The sequence below is a fragment of the Neovison vison genome, chromosome 13 (assembly GCF_020171115.1).
Source record: "Neovison vison isolate M4711 chromosome 13, ASM_NN_V1, whole genome shotgun sequence".
In the NCBI taxonomy this organism is placed as follows: Eukaryota; Metazoa; Chordata; class Mammalia; order Carnivora; family Mustelidae; genus Neogale; species Neogale vison.
This window is the reverse complement of record NC_058103.1, coordinates 24,238,903-24,257,678: the sequence shown is the minus strand read 5'-3', so window position 1 is coordinate 24,257,678 and position 18,776 is coordinate 24,238,903.

Genomic DNA, 18,776 nt, shown 5'->3' with positions numbered 1-18,776 from the left:
CGAAATAAAGAGACTAAGCATTAACACCATGCCAGGCTGGTTGTCGTTCTTGCAGGCCGAGGGCAACATTATGTAAGCAGGTGATTTTTTTTTAATATAATGTAGTGGAAAGTTTCTACCATATAAACAGGTTGGAAAAGCTTTTTAAAGTTTCAAGTACAAAGACTCTTAATGGATACAGAGAAACTTATGGTTGAAGAATAAATATTTCCAGATGATCCCATGTAACTGGTGTTCCAGTGGAAGAGGAATAATTGGTATTAGGGAACTATTTGCAACATTTCAAGAAAAGAAAAAAAAAAGAAGAAGAGAAATAAAAGGATAACATGTCCAAAGAATAAGACTACATGTGTTTGTGGAGATAATAATGAAATTTATAGCTTGGTGTTGAAAATATCTAAACATATTTATGTGTATATATATTATATATATACGTATACATATATTATGTTATATATAAAACAATCATGTATTTGGAGATATTTTTCAAGCAATATAAATAACAATTAGTATGTAATAAAGGCAATGAGAACTTGAGCCAATTCATGTAACACATAGTAGCTCTATAGTTATGCTAAGTCACTTTAAAATACAATGATCTGGTATGCCCAGGGAAGATTTGTTAGAAACAGAAGATATGTTATTGTAACCACTGATACTTTGGTAGTTAGTCATATGGTGACTATAGATAGAAGATAACTAATTCAGAAGCAGTGGCTTTTCTTGAGTATCAGGTGCAGCTGACTGGGCAGGTGTTAACTGCTCCATATCTGTTTCTCTAGCAGTTTTTTTTTTTTTTTTTTTTTTTTTTTTTTTTTTAAGCCAGTATATATGCAGCTGGATCTGGACACAGGCGATCATTAATTCAAGTGATCCAGATCTTTTTTTTTTTTTTAATTTTATTTATTTATTTGAGAGAGAGACAGTGAGAGAGAGCATGAGCGAGGAGAAGGTCAGAGAGCGAAGCAGACTTCCCATGGAGCTGGGAGCCTGATGTGGGACTCGATCCCGGGACTCCAGGATCATGCCCTGAGCCAAAGGCAGTCGTCCAACCAACTGAGCCACCCAGGCGTCCCAATCCAGATCTTTTTTAAACTAGTGTTGTTCAGACTGCTGATCACCATCTAGGAGAGGGTTATGTAATCAATTTAGGAGGTGTTATGCATATTTCCTGTGACACAGAAATGAAAGAACTAGCAATGTCCAAATGGCTCTCATGGTCAAAGGATGACAGTTTCATGAAATATCTTGTTTGTACCATAGATGTGTGTGGAGGGCTTGAGCAATGGAGAATTATAGAGACTTATGCACAGTTCATAAAGTAAAATGTGTTTCTGCCTGTGAATGGAAACTAAAAAACAAATTAACATTCCTCTGAGATGTCATCATGGAAAAACTGATAAAAACTCCTATTGTGGACACCCAATAATGTTGGGGTCTCCCTAGTCCAACTTTTGGGACTTTTATTTAGGGACATGATTTGTTCTACTTTCTTTGTCTGTGGAGTCTATCCTGTCTCTCTATGATGCAAACTGTATTTGGTACTCAGGCAGGGGAACTTTCTAAATTATTTCTTTGTTGATGAGTTCATCCATCTATGTTGTTTCCAAATGAATTTTCCCAACCACACCCCTGCTTAGAACTGTCTAATTGTTCTCCATATGGCCACAGTTGATTTTAAACTACTTAATCTGGCATTAAAAAGTTATTTGGCCATTGACCCTTGCCAGTTTGTTGAGCCTTATTTCCTAAATACTGTACAAAGACCTAATTTTCAGTAAATTGAAACACTTGCTGGACCAGGTTGAATGAGGGCATTTCAGACATTCATGTTTAGTCTCTGTTTTGTCCTTATTTATTTCTCTCTTTATAAACCAGTAAACCTTTCCTTTGTTCTTTAAGTCTCTCTTGTCTTTATGTTTCACCCACAATGTAAAACCTTCACTGATACTCCCCATGGATCAACAGTAAGATGGTTCATCTTTTTTGCCTTCTGTTCTTTCTCTCTCCCATCATGTCTTGTATAGCTTCTTATTCCAAATGTATAATACAGTTCTTAGAAAATGGTAAGAGATTATATTAACACATATTTGTTGAATGAATAAATGTCAGTAATCATAGAAATATGTCGAAAGGTATTAATATTTGCTGGTTGCTCCTTTTCCCCAAAACTAAATAAATATTAATTAATATACCAACACTAAAAAATTGAAAATGAATTTCTACATGATATAATGGAATCATCATCATTTGGTGGACATGATGCTTTGAGCCCTGCAAATAACTGTTTATCTAAGCTGTTCTTGATGAGTTATTATTTTAGTCTGCAGAACAGTGAAGGGAAATGATTTGTTTCTGTATCTATAAATAGTTTCCGCGTCATGTGTGTTTGTGGGGTTTTATGGACAGAAGAGAGAGAAGTATTTCTATAGAAAACATAATAGAATCAAAAAGAAAGACTTTATGAAAAGAACACAAGTGTTCATATTTTTCACCAGTGATTTTGGTTTAGAGAGCATTTGATGTCTACTGAAAAGTGTAAAACAGGACTTAAGGTACAAAACTATATTGAATCAGTCATGTACCTTAAAGTAATAGGGATGTAGATACAAATTAAAAATGTTGTTTTTAATTTTTAAAAACAAGCAAAACTGAATTAAAATGATAATGTGCTTATATTTTTAAATATAAAAAGAACAATTACCTAAGATAAATTAAATTTTTAACCTTTATTATTTTGTAAAATTGTACTCATCTTCCTTGTGGAAAATGAAGAATTTTCCTTTAGCCATTGGACAAACACCATAAATTAGATAATTTTTCTTGGCATGTAGCTTTTCAATCACACTACTGCTGTAATAGATAATCAAAGGAAGATTGAATCCATATCTTACAAATGTAATCATAAATAGATATTTCACACTAATGTTGGCAAGTGTGATCTGAAATATTGGACAGATGTGAAATATAAAGAGATTAAGCTGACATCTATGTTTCTGATAGTGAGGTGTGGATTCCAGAGACACAGAAAGTTAGGGAATGATGGAGCTAAACATTCAAGTGTAGTGTTAAAGAACAGGTTTGAGAAAAGAAGGCAATGACTCAATTTTGTAAAACATTGTTTTATGATTCCTATCCAGCTTGACACTGTATAAAGTGTGTGTTTTTATGTATTATTTTTAAAGGAAGGAATATAACATGTATTAAGTCTTGGTATGGGTCTTTTTGAAATAACCTCTGAAGTTACTTTTACTCATAACCTTTTCATAGCCCATGTAATATCTTTTTTATGGGTTAAGCAGTATGTGCGTATTCCTCAAAAAGCGTTTTCTGTCATGTATTTAAAGTATCATTCCCTCAGCTGGACTTGAGGGAAACCCTTGTAGGCAGAGACTGCACAATTGGACTGGCAATAAGGTTCACTTTCTTTGTACTATAGAGCACCGTACTCTAGTCCTGCTCTAGCTCTGCCTGTTCCCATGGGACATAAAGACCATAGGGCCAGTTGGATGTACTTACTTATGGCCCATATCCTACACTCATATGCCCCTAGTAACTGAAAATGAGCATAAGCTCCTAAATCCAGGATTCAAGGCCTGGGCATGATCAAGTAATCTATTTCATTCCTGTTACTCTTTACCTTGCTCATACAGTTTTGGACAAACACTTGTCTCATTTTATTCTTTGAAACATCATGTTCATCCTTGCCTTAGGATCTTCTATTGGATGTTTTCTCTACTTCCTTTGTTAGGTCTCCATTTTGAAAGATAAATACTTTCCTGTGGTCGGCTTTCAGATGAAATGTCACCTCTTCAAAGAGATTTTCACTGCTGATCTATGTCTAATAAATTATTTTGTTTCTACTTCTTTTTAAAATATTTTCTACTATATGGATATGTATGTGTGTGTTGGTCTCTTTGGAATACAAATTCCATGAGAGCAAGGGCACCTGGGTGGCTCAATGAGTTAAGCCTCTGCCTCTGGCTCAGGTCATGATCTCAGGGTCCTGGGATTGAGCCCTGCATCAGGCTTTCTAGGGAACTGGAGTCCCCCCCCCCCCCGACTGCCTCTCTGCCTACTTGTGATCTCTTGCTGTCAAATAAATACATAAAATCTTCAAATTCCATGAAAGCAGAATTTTGTCTTCTCTATCATTGTCTTGTCTTCTGTACAATCTGTAGTGCCCATAATGGCCCTAGAACATAAGAAATACTTAATAAACATTTGATGAATTGATGATTTTTAATGAATTGTCTGGAATAGGCTACATATTCAATAAATACATAATGTTTGAATAAACAAATGAATGAACACATGAATACATGAAAGGTCACATCATTTTATGACTCCAAAGCTTATGGTCATTTCATTATTACACACTGCTTACATCTATTCTGTGAATGCAGCTGAACTTCTATACTCTCACAGAGGTTGAGACAACAGGATACAGTGTAAAAGAAAATCTTGCAGATTCTTGTCTTTCTTACCCTTGCATTCCTCATGACATATCCTCCCATCAATACAAGGAGCCTATCTCTCCTCCTTGCATATGGTCAACCATGTCCGACCCATGCTTTGCATGATGAGTCATTCTAAACATGACAGCAAGCAGAGTAGCTTTCCTTCTCTTGCTGCTGTGGAAAACCCTGGGGCAGCCATTCGAAAAAGCCCACACTGTTTTTACTAGATGGTGAGAAACGTGTGGCACAGTCCCCTCAGTTGTTTCAAGAGTCCAGCTGTTACCTGCTAAATGTGTAGGGGTGGTACCCCTCCTGGATCACCCATCCTTCAGCTGACTTCCCGAATAACCACAGCCACATGATTGAGTTCATCAGGTGTCAGGTGGGCTGGTTCAGTCCAGAAGAATTATCCAGTTAACCCAAAAAATGGTGAGTGGTTGTTGTGTTAACCACTAAGTCTGGGTGCAGTTTTTTACACAGCAAAGGCTAACTGATACTGAGTCTATATGGGAAAAAAAAAAAAAAATAGGTCCTGCTGCAACTATGTCCTTGTAAGTTAAGGTAGCTTCTTAAAATGTAAATATTAACCTGGGATACAGAAGAATCATTTTGCAGTGGCCATTCCTAAGACTCTTAAGGAGTAAAACACTTCATTTGTTTGGCAGAAGAAGAAAGATTAGGATTTTCCTTGCTATAATTGAATTTGATTATGAGTCATTTTTATCTGTGTTATAAGTAATATTTAAGTGACAAACTGAAAACAAGTCACAATATAAATATTACAGAGGTAGAGTTAGAAAAGATAAAAACAAAGGTTTCTCCTAGATGCTGACATCGCAGGATTACTGTATGTTAAAGTTGGAATAGTAGCAATGGGACCACAATTTTAGAACATCCTATTTGATCCATGGCTTAAATAAATTTTGATGTTGTAAATTATTCCAAAGTTATGGCTGAATATCAAGTCATTTTAATATCATTGAATGGCATATTTTGATACACACACTGAGAAACACCATATTATTTTGCTTAAAAAAGGAAGTTTTGCTGAGAAAAGCTGTGACCCCCAAACATATTCTAATGAATGATTCCATTACCACACTAATCTGATACTTGAATTTGAATTGCTAATATTATAAACATTTTCTGCTTATGTTGCCACTGTTGATACTTACTCTTGCTAAACCAGATGTCTCATATCCCTTCTGCACCTATGTATTAAACTACTAATCTTGGGGAACAAAAAAGTGAGATAGTTTATTTTTGTCATTGTTATTTGTCATCTTTAAGAGGTAAGGGTCAGATAGATTTGTATCCTAATATAATTTATTGTATCCTAATATAATTTATTATATTGATATATATTCCCTTTTCTTCTAGTTTTTCCAGACCATTTGGTACTTTGAACTATCCTGCCAATGACAATATGATTCAGTCTGTAACAGTATGGCTTCCTGGTCAGAAATCATGGATGTGATTCCCATGTTTTGTGTACGTGGTCTGTCCAGGCCATTCTACAGTTCCATCTGCCAGTATAGACACTATCACCGTAATGAAGGAATGAAATGAAGTATCTTACTATTTACTAGAAAATAAGTTCTGGACATAACAACAAAAAGGAATAAGGGATTCAGAATGAAGTCTCTCTATTTCAGTCAAGTATAGACCTTGAAATAGACTGAAACCTTGTACACACTTCCAAAACACATCAAGTATCTCTTTTGCATTAGCTCATTCTTTCTCTCTAAGTACAGTATCTTACACAGCATTCCCGATGACGGAAGCCTGGATTCATCCAATCTTGTCTCTGTGTGTGTATGTGTGTGTATTTTTTTTTTTTCCTGAGTGAGCCTTTGTCAAATACTTTACATATTCCTCCTGTAGTGTTTAAAATATAACTAAAGGTCTTTGATACTCCTGTTCTCAGAAGGCACAGCTTAAATCTTACCCTCTAACCACATGTGGGGTAGACTTAGTAACTATCTTCTAATTAAAAAGAATGTGGCAGAAGTGATGGCATGTGACTTTTGAGACAAGGTCTTAAAAGGCATTGCAATTTCTTTCTTGCTCTTTCCTGGAGAAACCAGCTGCCAGGTTGTAAGGATGCTGAGGCAGTCCTTTGGAGAGGTCCATGTAGCAAGAAAAAGAGGCCTCATTTCAACAACCATTTTGGAGGATTCTGGACCATCTGAGAAACATAGCTTCCAGAGCTAGTCATGTCTATAGATGACTGAAATTTTTACCAACATCTTGACTGTGATTTCATGAAAGAACCAAAGCCACAACCACTCAGCTAAACTGAATTTCTGACCCACGGGAATAGTTCAATAATAAATATTTGTTTAATTTTTTAAGTTTTTATTTAAATTCCAATTAGTTGACTTAGTGTAGTATTAGTTAAAGATATACAATAAATACAAGTGAATATATATATATATTTATATATATATATAAAACTCACCCAGTGATCATCACAAGTTTATTCCTTAATCCCTGTCACCTATTTAACCAACCCCCCCCACCACATACCTCTGCTCTGGTAACCATCAGTATGTTCTCTATAGTTACTATTTATCGTTTTAAATAATTATGTGTTGAGGTTATTTGCTGCAAAATGATAGCTATCTAATGCATTCACTAAAGCAATCAGCAAACTCAGTAAAGCTGTCACATAAAAATGTTTCTTAAATGTTGATTGTCAATACCTTTTTTCTCTAGAAAAATGAGTAGTTTGTCTGAAATGCCTTCTCCCTTGTCCATGAAATCCTATGAGTGTGTGTTCAGGAAATTGTAAGTTTTATGATATGGACAGTTAGGAAAAGGACTTCATGTATAATTATTATATAAAAAGTATAGAGTTGAAAAACTATAAATACATGTCTAATTATGTGTAAGTATGCATGTCTGGAATTACCTGATCTAAGATGTTATTAATGCAAACTTGTTGGCACATGAGCATCTTTTCCTCTGTATCTCTGTACGTCAACTGGCATGTGTGGACATATTTTTTCTTTGAAAATTTGTAAGAGGGAAGAGTTTGGGATTGGAAAATGATGCTAATAGTGGGAGACTGAGTAAGATGTGAGAAAATGTATGTTTCATGGCCAGTTCCTTGGGTTAAGCTTGATTTCCTACAGTAGAGAAGGAAGGGCCATAAGATGACTTAACCATTCAAGAAGGACTATATCCGCTAAGCTGACAATCATCTGTGCTTTTGCCTAGAGACTCATAAAATATGAAACTTAATTATGAAAGAGGTCATTTTCCTATTCTTTCATACAAACCATCAATATCTTGCATTTCAACATATTTTAGAATACCTTGAGATATGTGGAAGATGCCTGTACAGCAGATTTAACATCCTTAGGAAAAGAGAGTTGAAAGTAACAGAGTGGGCAGTGGCAGGAAGGTTTTAGCTTTTGACTTGATAGGCATAGCAGTGGCGAGTACACATGAAAGCAAGAGGAGAGAAATGGGGCAGGCCCTGTGTCATGATTTGCGGTGGACAAGTTGCTGGCTCATGTGAAAGGCTTCTTTGAGGATGCCCAGAAAAATTGGGATATTCTAAAGGGGACATCTTTGTGAGTTAGAAATCTTGTAGGTGAGAAAAATATAATTATAGCCATAATCTGGGAGGTCTTAGACATACATTCAGTTTGATAAGTATGCTTCCAATTTCTAAATGTTTCTTTCCTTTCTTTCTCCTTCCCTGTTTCCTCTCATTTCTTCCTCCTTTCTTTTCTCCCTCTCCATTCTTCTTCCCTTCCCTCCCACCATCCTTCCTTTCTTTTTTGTTTGATTCCTTCCAGGCTTCCTTCTGTTTAACTTCCATCCTTTTTTCTCTCCATATTTCCTTTTTACTCTACATAGTCTGATTAGTTTCCCTCTAGAATCTGGATGCATGGACTGGGTTAGCCCCCTGATTCTAACTAGCTTTATTAATATGGGCTTTTTGACACACATGCATGCATACACACACACACACACACACACACACACACACCCTGCCTCATTTTAAACAACTCATTCTCTTTGCTAGCTCTGCTAGGAGTGTTTTGACCCTACTCTGTGACCTGTCACACATTTTTGGAATTTAGGAAATTTAGTAATCATCTTATGTCATTCCAGATTTCTATTAGTGGGGGTTGAGTATTACTCAAAGACTTTCTTATTACAGCAGGTTGAAACTTGGCATACATTTTGACACCCAGATGCAATATTTCTTCCTGATTGTATGGCTCATAGTCACTTAATAATGCATTGTTTTCCCAAATAAAACTCAGTAGAGGTACAACATCTGGTTTCTAGTGAAAAAACTAACTTAATTTACTCAAATCCCTGGTGTGATTTACAAAGCACCAAAGAAGGTGGAACGCTTTGACACATTGTAGAATACTGACTGTGTCTACATTGGCAAGGGTTTCCTAAATGGCTCATTTAAAGCAATCAGGGAATCTTTTATTTGGTACCTCCCTGACAGCCAAAATGTTTACATTTCTAAATGAAAACCTTTTTCTTCGGGTAAAAACATTTCCAAGAAAAGTAAGTGCTTTGGTCATTACAAGCAAAGACAATGTTTTCGTTTGAACAGTGGTGATTGTAAAATGTTTTCCAAATATCCCCAAACATTATGAGGCAAATGTAAGTATTTGATAAATTCTTGGCTCTGAGTACCATTATTAGTAAAAATTTCAAGCAAGTTCAGATTTTTAAATAGGCTATCAATTCTTTCAGTAGAATAGTTGGGTATTTGAAAATGCATCCAAACTATAACAATGGCAAATTGAATGCTGATGTGAAAAAAATCATCAGGATAATTGAGGCCAGCCCTCACATATATGTATGATTTTTATGAATTATTAACAAAACTGGTTTCACTTTTTTAAAAAAATTTTTTATTTGCTTCTTTGAAATGGTGAAGTCATGGTAGTCCATGAATGAATTCACATTTATTAAGCACCTTCTGCATAATGTGGCAGGTATTATCAAAGAAAAAGGTCAAAATTTGGCATTGGGTGATGAAAATGTACTTTCCATAGTCATTTTTTTAAAACTTATGTGATAATTGTTACTTGGAGGGAAACAGCTGGTTAATCACTAGGTTTTAGGCTTGTTGGGTTCATCATAACACAATCAGCGAAATCATAGTTAGTGAGTTAAATAAATAAAACTATATTTTCTACAACAAATACAAAAATAAATAGGAGCTATTGCCTTTGTTTTAAATGTCTGATGTATAATGGTAGGTCATTGTGGTAAAGGTAGAAGGTCACTATTATAAACTATTATAAAATTTATAATTTTAGGATAGAATAAGTATAAAATTCATGTGAAGTAACACCATTGTGGCTAATTATATTCTTAGAGACATCAGGGTACCTACTAGCTAATATTTTTCAGATTTTACCCTTATTTATACAGCAATTCACAAGGTCAGTGTTTCATTCACATAATCTTGTGTCAACATGTATATTTAATATTTACATCTTTGGTTGGCTTTTAAAATCAACAATGAATTTGAAGAATTCAAACTTTATAATTTTCAAATTCCACATCTGTTATTAAATTATGAATGGCTCTCTCATATAAATTATCTCATGTAACTCCTTACAACCTCCTTCTTCCAAAATATTATTGTTCTTTTGTAACAAGATGAAGCAAGGCAGAATACACTCATTTGTGTTGGAAATTTAATAAAAATTCAGAATACTTGTTCCTTCTGTTTATTTACATTTACTCTATCAATAAAGTTTATGATTAACCTGATTCTCTTATTAAATGTAATAATCCACTCAACTTTATGACAAAATTATGTTTTATACTGATTACCATTTTGAACCTTAGTTTTCTTGTATCTTACATACAATTACTTATCTTTTAAGATGTTTTATGTGTATTAAGTATAATACATATGAACATTTCTGGCACTTATCTAATGTATACTGAAAGACTGTGGGTTAAATAAAAAGTTACACAAGATGATATTGCTGATCGATTTTACACTTTGCATATAGACATCTACAAACCATTTCCTACAAATACTTGTGAAAATCACATACCAGGTACAATAGTGACTTCTTTTTTTTTTTCTTTTAAAGATTTTATTTATTTATTTGACAGACAGAGATCACAGTTAGGCAGAGAGGCAGGCAGAGAGAGGGAGGGGTAAGCAGGCTCCCTGCTGAGGCTCGATCTCAGGACCCTGACATCATGACCTGAGTCGAAGGCAGAGGCTTAACCCACTGAGCCACCCAGGCACCCCCAGCAGTGACTTCTGAAAGGAAGTGCTATTTGTTTTTCTATTTTGTTATTTTGCCTTAATTATCCTGATTTAAGTTGGTCACAAAATACTATTTATTCCTACAACACACATTTTGTGAGATCCTATTATGTTGCTGGGACATCTCTAAAAGTTGATATGTAATAGTTCATCAAAGAAAAAAAATTGTCTAACAAATTTATATCCTAATGATGCTGGAAGAAAAAATAACAAAGAAACACATAATACAGTAGGTGGTAATAGGTACTTGTATCAGTAAAGGTTCTCCAAAAAACCAGAACCAATAGGAGTTTGTGTGTGTGTGTGTGTGTGTGTGAGAATAAAGAGATTTTAAGGAGTTGGCTGATGTGACTGTGAGGAATGACAAGACCCAAATTTGTAGGGCAGGAAAGTCACACAAGAGTTGATACTGCGGGCTGGTTCTGAAGGTCTGCAGGGCCGGCTAGCAGGCTGAAAGTTCTTGTCTTGAAGCCCATTTTTTTCTTCTGCAGGAAACCTGTTTTTGCTTTCAAGGTCTTCAGTTAATTGGATGAAGTTCACTCATATTATCAATGGTACTCTTTACGTAAAATCAGCTGACTGTAGATGTTAATCATGTCTACAAAATGCCTTTACAGCAACGTCTAGACTAGTGTTTGACCAAGAAACTGGGCAGAATATTCAAACCACGTTGACAAATGTATTAACAATTACAGTAAGTTGGGGAGGGGGGGAAGAAAGAAAGAAAAGTAAAGCTTGATAAAGAGATGAAGTGATGGGGAAATATACGTATTATTTCAGACAGGCCGGTCAAAGAAGACCTCTCTGAAAAGTCGGTGTTCCAACAGAAGCCTCAACTAAGTGAGGTATAAGCTATGGAGGGATTGTTGAATGAAACATTTCAGGTTTAGGAAACCAAGTCTAAAGGCCTTAATGTAGGAACTTGGCTAGTGTAAGTTTATGAATAGAGAAGAGAAAATCTCAGTTAAAGAATAAAGAGGAGGGAGTGGTAGGGACATGAAGTAAGAGAGGTAGCCTAGGACAAACTGTGTAACAACTTTTAGGTCATAGTAAACTTTGGTTTCTATTTTGAGTGAGATAAGGAGCCAGTGGGAGATACGGAGCAGAGGAGGGATATGGGTTGTAGTAGTTACGAGATGTAAATTAGTGGCCTCAGCTGAAATGAATATGTGCTCTACTATAGTGGTAATTGGTGAATAGGATACACACCATGAGAAAAGAAGAGGAAAGTCAATGATGACCTCAAATGTTTCTTTGCCCTAAATTAGGTGAAAACTAGAATTACCATTCACTAAAACAGCTGGTTGGGATGGGGGCACATAAAGAGTGAATTTGGATGGGAGGTTGGGGTACCAGGTAGTGGGTATTATAGAGGGCACGGCTTGCATGGAGCACTGGGTGTGGTGAAAAAATAATGAATAATGTTTTTCTGAAAATAAATAAATTGGAAAAAAAAAGAGTGAATTTGGAGATGTCTCTTGAATCTCCAAATGGAGATGTTCAGTATGAGGTAAGGGGTAGCTATTAGATAAGAGCTATGAGACTTTTTAAATTTATGTCCATGTTTGAACCAATGAGAGTGAAATAATCACTTGTACTGATTAGAAAAAATAATTTAAAGAACTAAGTCTAGGGACATTCCAATGTTTAGATTTGGGAAATTGAAAAAGTCCAATAGTAACAATAGCAAAACAAAAAAGTTGAAGCTGGATAAACATCTAAAATTTGGAAGTGTAATCAAACATCTGAAAGTTTATTCAAGGCTATATTTCTTAAACTAGTGTGGAATTTTCCTCAAATAAATACATTTTATGTTCAAGTATATTTTCAATACCCTTTGTATTATATTGCCTTGTATGAAATTTTTTTAAACCAAAAGCTATTATTTGAGTTAATTATTCAGATAAAATAAAAGAACCAAAGTCAGTCATCATGCCTTCTATGAAATTCTTGATGAATATTTCTATATTAAAAGTTCTGTAGAGGGCGCCTGGGTGGCTCAGTGGGTTGAGCCGCTGCCTTCGGCTCGGGTCATGATCTCGGGGTCCTGGGATCGAGTCCCGCATCAGGCTCTCTGCTCAGCGGGGAGCCTGCTTCCTCCTCTCTCTCTGCCTGCCTCTCTGCCTACTTGTGACCTCTCTCTGTCAAATAAATAAAATCTTAAAAAAAAAAAAAGTTCTGTAGAAATGCAGTAACAAATGAACACATTTAAACTGTTCAAACTGTATAATTTTTTTTTTTTTTTGATCATGGAAGCCTTTTGTTTTTAATAGCAGCTGATTAATTCCATGGACCTAAAACTACTTTTGTTTCTCTTTTACATGTTAGTCCAATACTTATTTTGATGTGATTAGCCTATTTCTCTAAAACTAACAGTTAATAACGTTGTCTCCCATTTTTTCCTGGCACCTATAATAATGGAGGTGGGGAGAAGTGTCTAGATTTGGGATATCTTTTTAATTTCAAAATGAATAGGACTAGGTCATAGACTGAAGGATGAAGGCAAGGGAAAGAGACACGTAAGGATGACTACAAGATTTTGGCTGTAGCAGCTGGTTAAATTATTATCTGTTACCGAGATGGGAGAGGCTTTAAAGGTAAATATGATACCAGGATTGCTTTGTTAGGTAGGGACTAAGTTAAATTCCACCCAAATGAACATGTCTGAAAGGCAGCTGGACATCTGAGTCACACTCAGAGGGAATTTATGACTAGATAAATTTGGTGAATTAGATGAACTAGATGAACATATTATTTATCTTCTGGAATGAATGAGATGATCGAGGTAGAATATAGAGAATAACAGAGGCATTGCAGGCTGCACCTCTTCCTAACACATAGAGATATTATAGATGGAGCCAGGAAATGTGATTTTCCAGTAGATGTTTTGATGTCCTCCATAACAGTAGAAGACCAAAGTCAGTAGTAGAAGATAATATACTACCAACAAGCGAATCTCCTGCTCTGGTCCCTTATAATCTTGTGATGGAGGGTTCAAAGCAAATAATTTCAAGTTCCATCTTTTCTACCTCTTTCTAATCTAGTCCTGACAGCCCTTTCTTCTCCTCCCTCCCTTCCTCTCTCTTTTTCTCTCACTGTCCTAACCAGTTTATCTAATATGTCATTGAAAATGTGTCTTACATGCAGTATGTGGCAAGTTGAAATGCACATGCAGAACATTTTATTTGACTTAAAATTTTCTGCTAATCAAATCATCTAAAATAATGAGATTCTGGGAAGTTCATTTATTAAAGAATTATATTCAGTAGATCATCTTTTCCCAGTGCATTTCTTTGTTAACCAATTAGAGAATTTGGATTACTTGGTAGATACAGTCATTTTTGTCAAATCGCACTTGGAATGCTTTTGAATTTTTGTCTTTGTTTCTTTTTTCTGCATTGATTGCTGTTTGGCTTCATCAAATTAATGGTTTTGGAATCATTACATACTACAAGTCATAGATTTGGGACAAAGTCATCAAATATGAAGGGAAGGCTGATAACACTTGCTCAAAGACTTGAATAATTGTGTTTATTTTTGCATTTTTAAATGCAAAATTAAGCAGAGGAAAGTCAGAAAGTCAGACTTCATTAACATTAAGCAACTATTCCCATCTTCACAGTTGCAGGAGAAAAGCAAGAAATTGGCCCCATATGTCTCCACTGTATAATGATAGTGTTGCACTTGTGGGGACTGCTTCCTTCTGTGTGGGAAATGAAGTTGCCCAGTGCTTAAGCATGTGGTGGTAGGTCCGAAATAGTACATGTGGTATAGACAGTGTTTTCCCCACACTACACAAAGAAAGCAGACCTAGAGAGGTTAAGTGGTTTTTCTGGCAGAATAATTGCCAGGATAAGGCTCCAAGGATGACTACAAGATTTTGGCTGTAGCAGGAACATGAAATAACAGAGGTAGCCTAGGACAAATTGTGTATAAGCTGCACATCACAAGCTCTTTCTATGGCATCACTCTTCAGTATACCTAGCTCTAACTATGACTGGCGGATTCTCCTGCAGCATGGCCATGGTCTTCCTCTTGTTACATGCTGATTAAAAGAAGTTGTGCAATTTGTACAAATCCATGAGAGAAAGTCACTAAAAGAAATAGTGTCAAGCCATTGATGCTGATCAGGCTCTGACAAAGCTAACTGCAACATACATTTGCTCATTGCATGTGAAATTAAAATAATGGAAAGTCTTAAATTCTCAAGTACAAGATGTTTTTGAAGAAATTACAATTTTTCCAGGCATGCAAGTGTATGGTATGCTTGACTTTGGTGGTGCTTCAGTGGATTTAAACTGACCAGGCCCAGGGCACCTGAGTGGCGTAGTTCTTAAGTGTCTGACTCTTGGTTCTGATCTCAGGGACATGAGATAAGGCCCCATGTTGGGCCTGGGCTCTGGGCTCAGGCTCTGTGCTCATCTCGGAGTCAGCTTGAGATTCTCTCTTTTTCTCTCCTTCTATCCCCCCAACTCATGCTCTCTTTCTGTCTCTCTCTCTAAAATAAATAAATCTTTAAAAATGAATGAATGAATGAATGGGCCAGGCCAGGCTTATTTATTTATTTATTAATTTAATATTCAATAAAAATAGCAAATTTCTGAAATATATAGATACACAGATAGAAGAACTATCAATATAAAGGTACAGTTTTTGATTTTGTAAGTATTTCATGACGCTTGAATATTATTTAAAAATATAGGACTAGGGCGCCTGGGTGGCTCAGTGGGTTAAGCCGCTGCCTTCGCATGATCTCAGAGTCCTGGGATCGAGTCCCGCATCGGGCTCTCTGCTCGGCAGGGAGCCTGCTTCCCTCTCTCTCTCTCTGCCTGCCTCTCCATCTACTTGTGATTTCTCTCTGTCAAATAAATAAATAAAAAATCTTTAAAAAAAAATATAGGACTATTCCAAAAGATAGCAAAATCACCTCTAATCTTTATAAAGAGACGCCATTGAAGGTGTTTTGGTATATTTTCAGTGCATTTTTTTATATACCATTGATCCTGCATTTGTTGAGCATTTCCTGCCACATTTTATGTTGATTGCCACATTTTATTATAAGTGTATTACCAACTTACTAAAATTTATTAATTGATACACGAAATAATGATGTAACATTATCACATGGTAGATAAATTCTTTATAATGTATTTATTTGTTGTGCTTCTGTTGAGATTTAACATGTTCCACATTTTTGTGAACAAAGTTGTGGTGAACATGTTGATAAGTGTTAAGAGTTAAAATACTTAAGGCTTAAATATGGAAGACATTTTTAAAATTATATGGTATTTTCTCAAATTTATCATTTAAGTTGACACAATCAGGAAATGCCATTTTTATAAGCCCATTCTTTGGACTAGTTGATGGGAAATTGCCAATACTATGAAATAACTCACTGAATTAAAATAAAAACAGAATAGTGGGTTTTGTATAGATGAAATGGCAAGTGTGCGTTGATTCCAGCATTTTGAAATATTCAATCCTAGGCCTGGAAAAATGGTCCAATGCTGATTACAAATACTTCAGTATAATTAAGTCTGATCTCTGCAGAAATAACCTCTGCTTTCTAGTTAAAACATGAATGAACCGAAGCTCCTCATGGATTTTTTTCTGAAAGTCTTGCTTTTCCCTTTAGGCATGATGTTAGTCATTATGTTGTAATTTTGATTATTTGTAGAATGTTCTTATTTATGTAGTTGCTGACACCTCTTCCTGTCATGATTCACAGGCACATGAGTGAGTAGATAATAATGGTGATTTATTATAAGAAAAGTTAAAAAATGCCTTAAATTCATCTGAAGGATGGATTTACTCTGAAGACAGGTGGTATATTTAGGGCCACTTATCCGTTTTATAGTTTTTTTTCCCCTTCTATATTTTCTCAAACATAGAAATGTTAACTTGTTAATTGGGCAAATGACCAAGAAACGCTTCTTGAAATTTTTTGGTGCAAAAAGGTGATTTTATTACAGCATGGGGACAGGACCTGTGGGCAGAAGGGACTGCACTGGGGTTGTGAGGAGTCACTGATTATATACTTTTTAATTAGTGGGGGTTAGGGGTAGCATGTCACTAAGGAATTTGGAAGCAAGGCATTCAGTACCTTGAGAGGTTGGCTAAGATAAGGTTATTTTAGTCTTTAATAAAACATAAAAATTAAGACACTAAGGTGACCATGAGTTCCTTGAGGAAGGTCACACTGTGCATGTTTTAGGTACCCATTGGTGGGCTGCAAACTGTAAGATTAATTTAAGTTACATTTCTCTTGCCTTTGGTTCCCTCATCAGAGACAATCTCATTAATTCATTCTCTTAAAAACTAATGGAAGTACAAAAGAACATTGGCCATTTATTAATACATAATATATTGACTAGTTGGTGTGTGTAACTTATGACTCAAAACTGTATCAGAAATTTAAATATTTCAAGATCTAGGTGTTAATAAATTGTATGGCTCATTCATTGATCTATTAGTGGGGATATGGATATCTGAATTCCTACTTACCTCTAGTACATGTAGGGCAGATCAGAGTGACAATTGTATATGATGGTGATAGTGAATTGATGTCACAATGAAAATATATTATGCGGGGCACCTGGGTGGCTCAGTGGGTTAAGCCGCTGCCTTCGGCTCAGGTCATGATCTCGGGGTCCTGGGATCGAGTCCCGCATCGGGCTCTCTGCTCAGCGGGGAGCCTGCTTCCTCCTCTCTCTCTGCCTGCCTCTCTGCCTACTTGTGATCTCTCTCTGTCAAATAAATAAATAAAATCTTTAAAAAATATATATATATATATTATGCAAATGCCTTCTTTTTTTATTAGAATGAACATCTACAATATTTTGCTTTAATTAAAATATATCTTAATTTATTGAGTATTTGTAGACATTATATACTGAATTAAATGGGTTCAAATTCCCAGTATGTCAACACATTGCTGCTTATCGGAGGGGTAGTCGGTGGGAGGATGGGCTAAATGGGTGATGGGTATTAAGGAGTACACTTGGGATGACCACTGGATGCTGTATGTAAGTGATGAGTCACTAAATTCTCCACTAAATACTAATATTACACTATGTTAACTAACTGGAATTTAAGTAAAAACTTAAAAAAAATAAATTCTAATGTATCAGGTAAAATAAAATCATAATTTGTACTTAATATTAACTTTTTTCTTTTTCCAGACTACAATCTCTCTCATTCTTTGTACACTTAATTTATATCATCTCCATTCTCTTGTAGGTCACTATGTTACATATATGGAATTTTCTCATGTGCCTCGTTTCACACCTTCACATATTTACTGGGAATTATAGTATTTAGTTTCCCAAGAAATAATTGCAAATACACTACAAAAAATTCTGTTTACATCGAACAAACAATGCGGTGGTAGAGTATTTCTTACCTAAGCTCTAAATAATTAACTAAAATTTTCTTTATAGATGCATGGTTTCCAGAAAGAAAGAAAAAAAAAAGTTCTCACAGATGGGAAGCCTGTTAATTATTCTTAGTAGGGTGATTTTTTTTTTTTTTTTTTTTTGAGGCCACATTTATTTATTTATTTATTTATTTATTATTTTTATTTTTATTTTTTTTCCAATTTATTTATTTTCAGAAAAACAGTATTCATTATTTTTTCACCACACCCAGTGCTCCATGCAAGCTGTGCCCTCTATAATACCCACCACCTGGTACCCCAACCTCCCACCCCCCCGCCACTTCAAACGCCTCAGATTGTTTTTCAGAGTCCATAGTCTCTCATGGTTCATCTCCCCTTCCAATTTACCCAAAAGCACATACCCTCCCCAATGTCCATAACCCTACCCCCCTTCTCCCAACCCCCCTCCCCCCAGCAACCCACAGTTTGTTTCGTGAGATTAAGAGTCACTTATGGTTTGTCTCCCTCCCTATCCCATCTTGTTTCATGGATTCTTCTCCTACCCACTTAAGCCCCCATGTTGCATCACCACTCCCTCATATCAGGGAGATCATATGATAGTTGTCTTCATCCGCTTGTATGGAGGTTCCTCAAAATGTTG